Genomic DNA, 12,286 nt, shown 5'->3' with positions numbered 1-12,286 from the left:
ACCAGTATGATGCCAGGTCGACTAAGCTACATACCAACAGCACAAACACCTGGTGGCCAGCCACATCCCTGTGATTCAGGAAGAAGAGGGAGAGTTGAAGAGCATGCTTTCTTCTCCACAAAAGCCTCTTTTTCCTGAACTAGCCTGACAACTCCCCCTCTTATCACAAGCCAGAGCACACCCCTTTCTCAAAAGAGCCAAGGCCTCCAGAAATCTTTTCAGATCTCACCTCCTATTATTATACTTTGCTTCAAGAACTTACTTGCTTTGCCCAAGTACCTCTAAGCTACTGTTTTCAAGTATTTTACCTGTCACCTGCATTTCTTCCCAGTTCCTTCTCTCTGATGTTTTGATTGGACTCCGTGTTTGGTTTGATCTTGCCTTGGCCTGTAAAGGTCATTTTTCCAAAGTCACTCAGTGACAGCTCTGTAGGCAAGTATCCTGGAACCCAGCATTCTGGAACTCAGGCCTAGAACAGTACCTGAGACACTCACTTATCTGGGAAGGAAATGCATGCATAGTGGCAGTATCAAAATAAAGTTGTATGTATGAAACAGCTATTGCTGTGTAACAAAAAGCACCTAAATCTCAGTTGTACATAAGAACAAACATTTATTTCTCACATATCTGTCATTCTGGGGCCCAAGACAAAATAGCAGCAGGTACTCAGGGGGAAGTCTTCTCATGGTGATGGCAAAAATACAAAAGGAAAAGTAAAATATACCAGGCCTCTTAATTCTAGGCTCAGAGCTAGCAAACCATCACTTCCACTCTCATTCAGTGTCCAAAGTAAGTCACATCACCATGCACAAATTCAAGGGGGTGGGAATCACATTCTACGTTTCACAGGAGAAAATTACATAGTTACTGAAATAGGGTGTGAGTTCACATTGTGCATGACCACTTATCTAGATCTTGGGAAGAGGACGTGAGCAGGCAGTCAATCATACAGTTCCCACTCATTGAGTTCTGATTCTGTGGATGAGTTCTACATAGTATCATTTATGTATTGCTATGTCACAAACTATCCCAAGATTTATTGACTTAAAACAACAAATTTTATACAGCTCATAATTTTTTGGGTCAACAATTTGAGCTCAACCCAGTGGAATGGTTCTTATGATCTGGGCTGATCCTGGCTGGGTTTGTTTAAATGTTTCACCCTGGGAAGGCTGCACCTCACATTCCCCAGCAGGCTGTCCCAGGCTTGTTCACATAGTAGTTGAAAAGTTCTTGTCATGAGAGTGGATGCTCAAGCCCTGTTAAAACCTAGGCTTGGAACTGAAGCCCCAAAGCATCTGCTGCATCTTATGAATTAAAGCAAGAGATCAGATTCAAAAGAGGAATTGGGGAATAGACTCCACCTCTTGATGGAATGATCATCAAAGAGTCTCAGATTCTTGTTTTGCAATCTACTAGATGCATCCAGGATATATATTTCATTACTGGAAATAACATTATAAGGCTTGGTCCCCATCCAGAATTTACCATATAGAGGCAACTTGAGTGACATATATTAAGTGCAGATAGAGTTTGGAAGATGTATTTCTTTCCTCAGTTGCTCCCTATACAGTGGGACATCTTTGCATGCGCTGTCTTGATGAGACAATGTCAAAAGTATGTTGAAGTTATATAATATACTATAATGGCAGCCAGTTATTACCAACTCAGTGTCACACCAGCAGTTCACTGGGGAAATTCACTGGGTCTGAATTTACTAAGAAAATCCCCATGTATCTTCATCATCAGTATTACCACCTGTCAGTTCTTTTCTAAGGGATGGAGTTGCAGCTGCTAATAACAGCTGTCAATAGCAGCTGCAATCATAACCCTAAATCCAAGTTTCTATAGTTTCATTCTTTCTGGGAGCCAAAATGACTGCAAGCATGTATTTTGTCATTTATTCCTACTGAGGTATATTTATTCAGAAACAGTTGGGCACAAGTGAATGCAAGTAGTAACTCCCTAAATATATATATATATATCTTCCTGAAGTCCCAGTTTCCCATTTCATCCCATCAAGAGTGTTAATGCGACACTTTCTTTTACTTCAGGCATTGTAAATCTATTCGTCTAGTTCATGTTTCTTTTGGATTGTTCCTTTCTCCACCTTTATTGAATTCTGTTTTTCTTCCTATTTATCTAGGGCCATAGTTTATTCATTTTTCCTGGGTTTAGCCCACCTGGCTATAGCTTTATAGCCTATTTGTGAATTTTTTTTAGTAATAATTATTGTATTTTAATATATTTGGATTCATAAAACATTAATTTTCAACTTATAATAGTCAATAAGTCCAATCAAAATCCATCAGAATTCAGATAGAAAGGAAACCACATTCCAAGCTCTACAATAAGACTTGACACGATCCTGTTCATCCTCATGTCAGTCCAGAAGGAAATGCATTATTACTTCCATGTTTCAGCTGAGAAATCTGAGGCTTAGATCAGGGAAGTACCTTTTCTATGTTCCAGGATAGGCATGAAGCAGAGCAAGAATATTCTTATCACTTCCTGATGATGAAACTGTGATGTAAGTTACATATAGAGAAAGAAATTCCAATTTTTTCTAAAAGACACTTATTTTTGTACATTGTTATAGAAGGTGACAAAAAAGGATGTTGAGTTGAACAGAATAAAATCCACCTTCGGAGTAACTACGCAACTTATTTCAAGAATAGGTGAATATTTCTTGGTCCTATTCTCCTGGATTCTAAGTAGTTCTTCCCAGGAAAACATAAGAGAGATTAAGTTTAAGCAGTTACTGCTTCCTTGTAAATATATAGTCCTTAATGCTGGCACTCTGTTTATACCACAGCCTGACACATATAAAATAACACTAGTGGCCTTACTCCATCTCATAAGCATCCTAATCATCAAGTACCAGGAGTAAGAATGAGCAGTGTAGATGTGGAGAAAAAACATTTGTTTTCATGATCTTAGTCCCCCAGTTCTACTGAGAAGGCCTTGGGTATTTTGATTACTGGCAGTATGCCTATCTGATCATTCCTCATCCGTTTCAAAATGAATATGGGCTGTCACGTACAGCCAGTTGAATCCTGTGAAAAGATCACAGTGGAAAGTCTTAAAGGAGACCTTGGACAAGAACCTGGATTCCTGCTTCTAATTGAGAACGTCCTACAAGGTTACACGAACTGGCAGGAAATGGCTGACCTACTGGAGATCTGCAGATTGATCAGGAGTGAAGCCCCTTAGAGCATATCAGATTCTCTTGTTATCTGCAAAGCAGGAGTGAGTCATTTCATTGAGCTGTCGGCATGCAACAGGCACTTAGGAAAGATCTGACGAATTGAAAGTATCCATTTGGGACCCATTCTATTCAAATATGTGCCTACCCTTAAGATGAATGTATCTGTCTGTGTTGTTTCTTAGAAGTGGTACAACTGCACATGAGCCATTCTTCCCAACCACCATCTCCTTCATTTTAACATGTAAAAATATTGTTATTCCATTTTGTCTAAATTCTCCATTTTCTTGACTCTCCCACTATCTCCATAGTATTTCCACGTGTAAGATGTGGGCTTTTGTGAGAAAAAAGAGAATTCCTTTCATTTGTTTCAGCACTCATTAACCTAACATGATTCTTGACCATTCTACATGGAAGTCCACTTACACTTTCCATGGACACAAAGGAACCTTGATTCTTATACTTACTTGGCAGATGGACTGAGGATGGGGGGAAAAAAGGCACAGAATGAAAACAAGTAAATATTCTGGGGAGTCAGGGAGATTATGATAAAATAAATAAAGGAACAACAAGCTGTAAGAAGAAAAGAAAAGAATAAGTCACCCCGATCAACATTATTTTAATTGTTCCACTACATGAATTAGTGGAGGGAGGAACACCATGGTGCCCACCCTTGAGAAGAATGTTCTGTTGAGTGATTTGTGAAACATTTAACTATCACATTCATTGAACAAGTATAAACACAAAGTAGTAATAAGTGACAAGGATTCTATAAAGAGATGTATATTAGCACAGGTGGGAACAAATTTGAAGTAATTTTGAGGAAAATGTAAATCAGTCACCAAGAAGATCACCTTAAGAAAATACCCTCTGCTGGGAGTTGTGGCTTTCTCCTGTAATCCCAGGACTTTGGGAGGCTAAGGTGGATGGATCATGAGGTCAAGAGATTAAGACCCTCTTGGCCAACATGATGAAATTCTGTCTCTATTAAAATTTTTTTTAAAAAGTATCTGGGCATGGTGGTGCGCACCTGTAGTCCCAGCTACTTGGGAGGCTGAGGCAGGAGAATCACTTGAACCCAGGAGATGAAGGTTGCAGTGAGACAATATCGCGCCACTGCACTCCAACCTGGTGACAGAGCGAAACTCCATCTCAAAAAAAAAAGGAAAAAAGAAAAGAAAATACCCTCAACCTGCAGAAATGAGAGCACTCATATCATTGATGAGTAGAGAGAGCATCAGTGATTTCAGAAAGGTGGTGGAACAGGAAGCCCCAGATCCTTCCCCCATGGAGACATAACTTAACAACAATGTATAAACCACATTGCCTTTGTGACAACGTCAGAAACCAGTTGACAGGTTACAGGACCCCAGGTGAGTACAACACCGAGAAGAGACACATTGGAGGAGGGAAGAAAGTTTGTTGGACTTACCTGCTATATTCCATCCTCCCAACTCATGGCTTCTTCTTCAGGAGTAAAAGAAAAAGGTAGAACATGCACCCAATGTCTGGATTTTGGGGGTGCTTCTCAGGGGACTGGTTTCTTTCTTGCCTGACTTAGAATGCGGGTGGTGAAACAGCAGGCTTTGAACACCTGGGGGCCACTGAGATCCAAGGCAGCACTTCTGCTTGCCACATCACTACCAGAGAAATTAAAGCATCACAGACAGACACTAGGGGGAGCTACTGAGTAGAAACAGGCACACCACTTCACCTGGGAAATTATACCGGTAGGTCCAGAGATGATGCAACCCCAGGGAAGATTTGAGAGACCTGCAGAATCTCTAGTGGGGCTAATTGCAGAAGATGTTCCCTGTCTGAAGACAGTCCATAGAGACTGGGAGAAATGGTTGTTTTTTCAAATGTCCACATATCAACAAAATAATATCATAAGACATATAATAACAACAACAAAAGAAAACACGTCACAATAAAAGGAAAAGATAAATTAATAAATCTCCAGTAAATGACCCAAAAGAAATAAAGATTTATGAATTACCTGAAAAAGAATTAAGAATAACTATCATAAAAACGCCCAATGTGCTATAAAACACACACACACACAGACAACTAAATGAAATCAGGAAAACCATATACAAACAAAATGAGAGCATCAGTAAAAAGAAACTATAAAAAAGAACTAAACAGAAATTCTAGGGCTAAAGAATAACAACTGAATTGAAAAATTCACCAGAAGGGATCAACAGTATACTGTGTCAAGCAAAAGAAAGAATCAGCAAACTTCAAGACAGGTTATTTGAAATTATCAAGTCATAGGGGAAAAAAATAAAAAGATGAAGAAAAGCAAAGAGCTATTAAGAGACATATAGGATACCATCAAGTGGACCAATGTACACATTATGGGAGTTCAGAAGGAGATGAGAGAAAGAACAGAGAGCCTATTTGAAGAAATAATAGCCAATAACTCCCCAAATTTGAGGAAGGAAATGGACATACAAATTCAAGGAGCTCATATAACTCCAAATATAATTAATCCAAAGAGACCTTGCCATCAAACACACTGTCATCAAACTGTCAAAAGTAAAGACATGAATCTTGAAAGCAGCAAGAGAAAACTGACTTGTCTCATACAAGAGAAAATCCATAAGATTATCAATGGATTTCTCAGAAGAAGACTTGCAGGCCAGAATGGATTGGGATGATATATTCAAAGCGCTAAAAAAAAAAAAAAAAAAAAAAAAAAAAAAAAAAAAAAAAAAAAAAAAAAAAAAAAAAAAAAAAAACTAACGACCAAGAACACTGTGCAGAAAAACTGCCATTAATTAAGATTTTCTTATATAAATAAAAGCTGCGAGAGTTATCACCAGTAGGCCTGCCCTACAAGAAATACTTGAAGAGACACCTTCAAGTATTTCTAAAAGTTTCTCTAAAATGTGGGCTTCAGACTCTGGGAAATGTGAGTCTGGCTCTGACTCCACTGTTCTCAACTGTGGGACCTTGGGCAAGCCTTTCTGCTGTCCTAAGCCTCCATTTCCTTCTCTAGAGAATGGGAGTAACCACATGAACCTACACAGGATTGTTGGAAGAGTTAAATTTGTCGGGCTCATTAAAGACACTCACTCCCCATGCACAGAAACAAAAGGATTCTAGAAAGCAACACAAAAGTATACAAAAATAGGAAGCTCTCTGGTAAAGGTAAATACATACACAAATATATTATAGAGTCCCATAGTATTGTGATGTTAGTGCAAAATCACTTAATTCTGGTATAGAATTATAAAGACATAGGTATAAGCAATAACTATAAATTATTGATGAGTACAGAGAAATCATCTTAGAGGCTTAGGGCACAAAAGATCCTGTGAAAAGCCGCTATGGTTTATTCTCATAAGAGATTCCATTTTGAGTAGTTGCCCAGATGGAGATGAGGGAGATTGTCAAAGGTTAAAACGTTATACAAAGTTGGAAAATAAGATTAAGATAGCTAGTAATTTTGAAGATTTCTGTTCAATAATCACATTAGTAACAGTAAGTTTGGGGACAAGAAGAAGCCACCCAAATACTCATGAGATCCCTCTATGTTTGACTTAAATGATTGAAATGACTTGAGATATACGAAATGAATTTGCCAAGTCTATTTCTGTAATCTTCAGGTCATCTGCCACTTACACTGACCAGGTAACTCTAGCTTTGTTTTGAAAGAAGATCTGATGGTGAAATTAAGTAACAAGCTAGGATCAAGGAGACCATTTGAGAAAGAAAAGGATCCAAATTCTAGTTCTAGAATGGGATCCCAGACATAACATATAACTGACCCCAATTATTCTTTAGCTAAAAGTTTTCCTTTTCTACAACAGGATTGCAGTCATTCTTTTCCAATTGACTCAACAATATATCGCCTCATTTTATTATTTAACTTTATTTTCATAGCTCTGACATAAGCTAAACTCCATTTAATCCAAAAGGATTTTAAAAGTGTCTATACTGGAAAAGAGTACAGTGGAAAAGGACTGACTTTGTACCTAGTGCAGGCCAGGATGAAAACATACCCTAGGACCAGAACAGCAAGGAGGGATGGCTTTCAATGGATGGTGCTCTGAAAACAGCCTCTTGAAATTTAGGTGCTGGCCCTTGAACTAATTGTGTGGGTGGAACACATTAGCTGCTTCAGAATAAAAACCAATTATATTGACAACCACCCTCATTATGTAAGACATAATCACCATGACCATGGCAATATGTGTGTGGAATATGGATTTTAAGTATTTTATTATAAAAGTATTGTGTTACTGTGTGTTGGGCACAGTGGCTCATGCCTGTAATCGCAGCACTTTGGGAGGCTGAGGTAGACAGATCACTTGAGCCCAGGAGTTCGAGACCAGCCTGGGCAACATGGCGAAATTGACTCTCTGCAAAAAATAAATAAATAAATAAATAAATAAATAAACAAATTAGTGAAGCATGGTAGTACTATATATAGACCCAGCTACTTGGGAGACTGCAGTTAAGTCATGGAGATGGAGGTTGCAGGAAACTTAGATCACACCACTGTGCTCCAGCCTGGGTGACAGAGTCAGACCCTGTCTCAAAACTAAAATTAAAAAGACATTGTGAATGTTTTGCAAAGTGTTGTAAGGACATATCCATCATGGAATATCTAAAATAAAGCCAAAATACATCAACTCCGTTATTTTTAAGTATAGGTGCTCCTTGACTTATCATGAGATTACATTCCAATACATCTATTGTAAGTTGAAAATAGTTTAAGTTAAAAATGCATTTTCTACACTTACCCTATCAGTTGTTTACCCTCATGGTCACGTGACTGACTGAGAGTTGTGGCTCACTGCCACTGCCCAGCATCACGAGAGCATTGTACTGCACGTTGCTAGCCCAGGAAAAGATCAAAATTCAAATTTTGAGGTATCCTTCCTACTGAATGCATATCACTTTCTCGCCCTAGTAAAGTAAAACAATCTTAAACCATCGTAAGCTGGGAACTATCTCTGTATCTGTGTGTTCGAGTGTGTGTGTGTGTGCACGTGTGTGTGTAACCACAATTTTTTAAAAGTTTTTCTAAAATGTGGGCTTCAGACTCTGGGAAATGTGAGTCTGGCTCTGACTCCGCTGTTCTCAACTGTGGGACCTTGGGCAAGCCTTTCTGGTGTCCTAATCCTCTGCTTCCTTCTCTAGAAAATGGGAGTAACCACATGAACCTACACAGGATTGTTGGAAGAGTTAAATTTGTCAGGCTCATTAAGGACACTCACTCCCCATGCACAGCCTCAAGTGCAGGGTTTGGGGGCACCAGCTGGCCTAAAGAAAGCAAGCCTTTCTTCTCTCAGGAGAAGATTTGGAACGCCTCCTTTAGAACACTAGCTGTGCGTGGAGTAGGTGGAGTCAGAAGCACTTGGTAACTCGCATGCGAAGTTCCACTGCAGCGTAGGTGTATTAGCTTCCTATTGCTTCTATCACACATTACCACAAACTTGGTGGCTTAAAACAACCCAGATTGACTCTCTTACAGTTCTGGATGTTATAAGTCTAAAACTGAGGTGTCAGTAAGACTGCAATCCTTCTGGAAGCTTTTGGAGAGAATTCATTTCTTTGCTTTTCTCAACTTGTAGCGGCCACTTACCTTCTTTGACTTGCGACCTCTTCCTTGTATCACTCCACCCTCTTGTTTCCATCATCACATCTCTCACTCATCATCCCTCTGATCCTCCTTCTTCCCTCTTGTAAAGGACCCTTGTGATTACATAAAGCTCACCCAGATAATCCAGACTAACCTCTCTATCCCAACATCCTTACTCACTTCTGCAAAGTCTCACTTACAAGGTAAGCTAACATATCCTCAGATTCCAGGGAGTAGGATACAGACATCTTTGCAGGCCCCTTATTCAACTGGTCATACCAGGCACTCTGTTTTTATAGGAGACCATCAAAGAGATTGTTTACATCACCACTGAGCTCAGCACAAGGGAAAAAGAACAACTCTGCTACAGGATAGGTGTCCCTGACAACAGCTCTGGCGTGCTGAAAGGCTCTAGGCACCCCATCCTAGAGAGTCTTTTAAACAATGCTAGGCCTGGTCCTGCAACTCTTCGGGCTGTTTGAATTCGAGAACTGGACCATGTATACTTTGCCTCCCATGCAGAAATTTGCCTTCACAGTAAGTTGTAAGCTCCTACAAGAAGCGGACAACCTTCCATTTTATTTTTACTACTTGAGAAAAATAGTTTTTTTATAAAATGCATGTAAGCATAGACTTTTGAGTCATTCAGCTGGCTCCATTCCTGGGCATACGCAGATTTATCAATTTACCGTGATCTTTGGCTTTCCACATCTGTAAAATGGAGACAACCTTATGTAGCATATTCTTAGTCAGCCAGGGCTGACATAATAAAATACCACAAACTGGGTGGTTTAAATAACGAAAATTTATTTTTTCACATTTCTAAAAGCTAGAAGTTCAAGCTCAATGTATTGGCAGAGTTTATTTCTTCCGAAGACTTCCTCGCCTTGTAGATAGCTGTCTTCTCCCTGTGTCTTCACATGTTCTTCACCTTGTACATATCTGTGTCCAAATTCATTCTTGTAAGAATGCCAGTCATATTGGATTAGGGTCCACCTAATGACCTCATTTTAAGTTAGTTCCCTCTTTAAAGACTGTCTCCAAATACAGTCACGTTCTGAGGTAGTGAGGGTTAGGACTACAACTCATGAATTGGGCTGGGAGAAAGGCACAGATGCCCCCATGACAAGCACACATCTTAAGGAGTTGTGTGAGAATTAAATTAATTAAAGCATGCAGAGGAAAGTCCCAAGGATGATGCCTGGCATTCATAAATATTCAAAAAAATGCTGCTACTGTTATTGTTTGTAAAGGAAGTTGTCCAACACCCCCTCCCACCTCTTTCTATATCTGCCATAAAATAGTTCTCATGTTTCTAAGAAAAAAAAATTCTTATGCCTTCCGTTTCTTTTCAAGTTCCCTACTCAGCATTTGTTTTTATAGGCATGGCCATTCCTAAATACTGAGACATCAGCAGTCAAAGGGGAAGCACTGTCAGCTTGTGCTCCGTAGTGGTGGTGTTGATGTGCTACTTAAAGGGAAGCTGCCTATCTCTTTGAAATGCTTATTATCAAAGCATGCCTGAGTCAACTTTTCCAGTGCAGTAATGCTGGCTTTGATTTTCACAGACCGCTTTTGATATGATTAGCTCGTTCTCTCCCGCTCCTGGGAGCCAGCATCTTCTCACTTACAGATGCTGGTTGCCCAGCTGCCACCAGAAATTCTGCTGGGGAGACTCTAGTTCATTTAAGGAGGAAACAAAGGGCTTTAAAATATATAGATCTGAAGCAGTCCTACAGTGTTCATCAAAAGGCTTATCCCAAAATGTTTATATCAACTTTAAAAAGAATACCCCAAAACCAATAATATCCCAAATATCTATCAATAGAGAAATCAGTGAACAAATCTAATAGTGCTCAACAATAAAAGAAAAAATTGCTGCTACACACAACTTAAATGAAGCTCAAAAATATGCTGAGTGAAAGAAGCAAGCACAAAAGTATACCGTATGATTCCACTTATATGAAGTTCTAGAACAGTGAAAACTAATCTACAGTGACAGAAATCCAATCTGTGGTTAGCTGGGTGGGGATAAATGAGGTGATTGACTGGAAGCCACTCGGGGACACTTTTCTGCATGGTAGAAATGTTCTATGTCTTGACTGAGGTGGTGGTTACAGGGGCATGCAATATCTTATATGCATAAATTTTGTTGCTTATAAATGATACCGCAAAAATTTTATTTAAAAACCAATCAACAAATAAAACACCATCCAACCAAGATAGAAGAAAATTAATCTAATTATCTTCACAGTGTGTATGTTTAGGAAAAAGACATTTGACTACATTTTTCATATTTGTGCATGTTATGTCATAGACACAGCCTACTTCTAACTCACTGATGGCTGTGAAATGTACCCAACTTGAGTAGAGGATCTATCTCTTTCTGCAAAGAATCTCACTGCTGGTTCTCAGAACGGACACTTACCTCCCTGGTCTACAAGCTCGTTGAAATAACAGCCTGATACACAAAGGGGAAGGATGAGTTCATCACTGCCCACATACCAAGAATGCATAGAAAGACTAGTCTAGAATTTTTTAATGGATTTCCAGAGAATAGAAATAAGATGTGGTTGTATTGATCTGGAGTATGAAAATCCTTAAACTAAAACACACACAGGAAAAAGCTGAAATGGGGATCCTAGAGGGTCTCTCTGAACTTAAAGCACAGAATCAGAAGATTTGGTGTGTCAGTAGATTGATGGACAAGGAGTAATCAGGTTAATTAATTAATTAAACAAATCTTTGTGCATCAGGTATCTATTGCTGTGTACCTAGCAACCCCAAACTTAGTGATGTAAAACAACCACCACATAATTCTTGTCAGTGACTCTGTGGTCCAAGACTTTGGACAAATCATAGCAGGGATGGCTTGCGTCTGTTCCACTGGAAATACGGGAATAGCCGGAAGAGACATGAATGGCTGGAGCGGGAATCATCTGGAAGATTCTTCACTTACATGTTTGGCACCTGGATTGGGGTGACTTGAAGACTGGGCTCCCCTAGGACTGTCACCTGGAGCACCTTTGTATGTTCACTCTATGTGGCTGGGACCTCCTTACATCATGGCAGCCTCAGGTTATCAGATTACTTTCATGGCAGCTTAGGGCTCTGAGAGTGAATGTTCCAGAAAATAAGAAAGATCTCCCAAGGCCTTTTATGATCTAGCCTCAAGAGTGACATAACACCACTTCTGTCATGCTCTATTGGTCAAAACGCCACAAGTCCACCTTTATTCAAGAGGAGGAGACATAGATCCCCAAGTCTTGATGAGAGGAATGTCGAAGAATGTGTGCCATATTTGAAAACCTCCATCCATCGAGGAAATGGATCAGTTGGTCCTTGCTCGTCACTATCAACAGACTAATGGCTTTCCCAAGACAGTACCAGAAAGATGCTCTTTAAGGCAAATGAAGATCTGTCTGAAGAGGTTTGTAACTGAGAGAGAAAAAAGGGGTATCTTTGAACTTTCACAATGTTCAATA

General features: G+C 39.5%; 1 protein-coding gene across 1 annotated transcript in view; it reads left to right on the top strand.

Moving 5' to 3' along the window:
- The window catches only part of SLC24A3 (solute carrier family 24 member 3), a 448,998-nt gene that overhangs the window by 346,664 nt on the left and 90,048 nt on the right, over positions 1 to 12,286 (top strand). The window lies entirely within an intron of this gene.

The sequence above is a fragment of the Rhinopithecus bieti genome, unplaced genomic scaffold (genome assembly GCF_001698545.2).
Source record: "Rhinopithecus bieti isolate Rb0 unplaced genomic scaffold, ASM169854v2 scaffold_641, whole genome shotgun sequence".
Taxonomy (NCBI): Eukaryota; Metazoa; Chordata; class Mammalia; order Primates; family Cercopithecidae; genus Rhinopithecus; species Rhinopithecus bieti.
The sequence above is the reverse complement of the archived record's forward strand: the minus strand, read 5'-3'. Positions and strand labels throughout refer to the sequence as shown.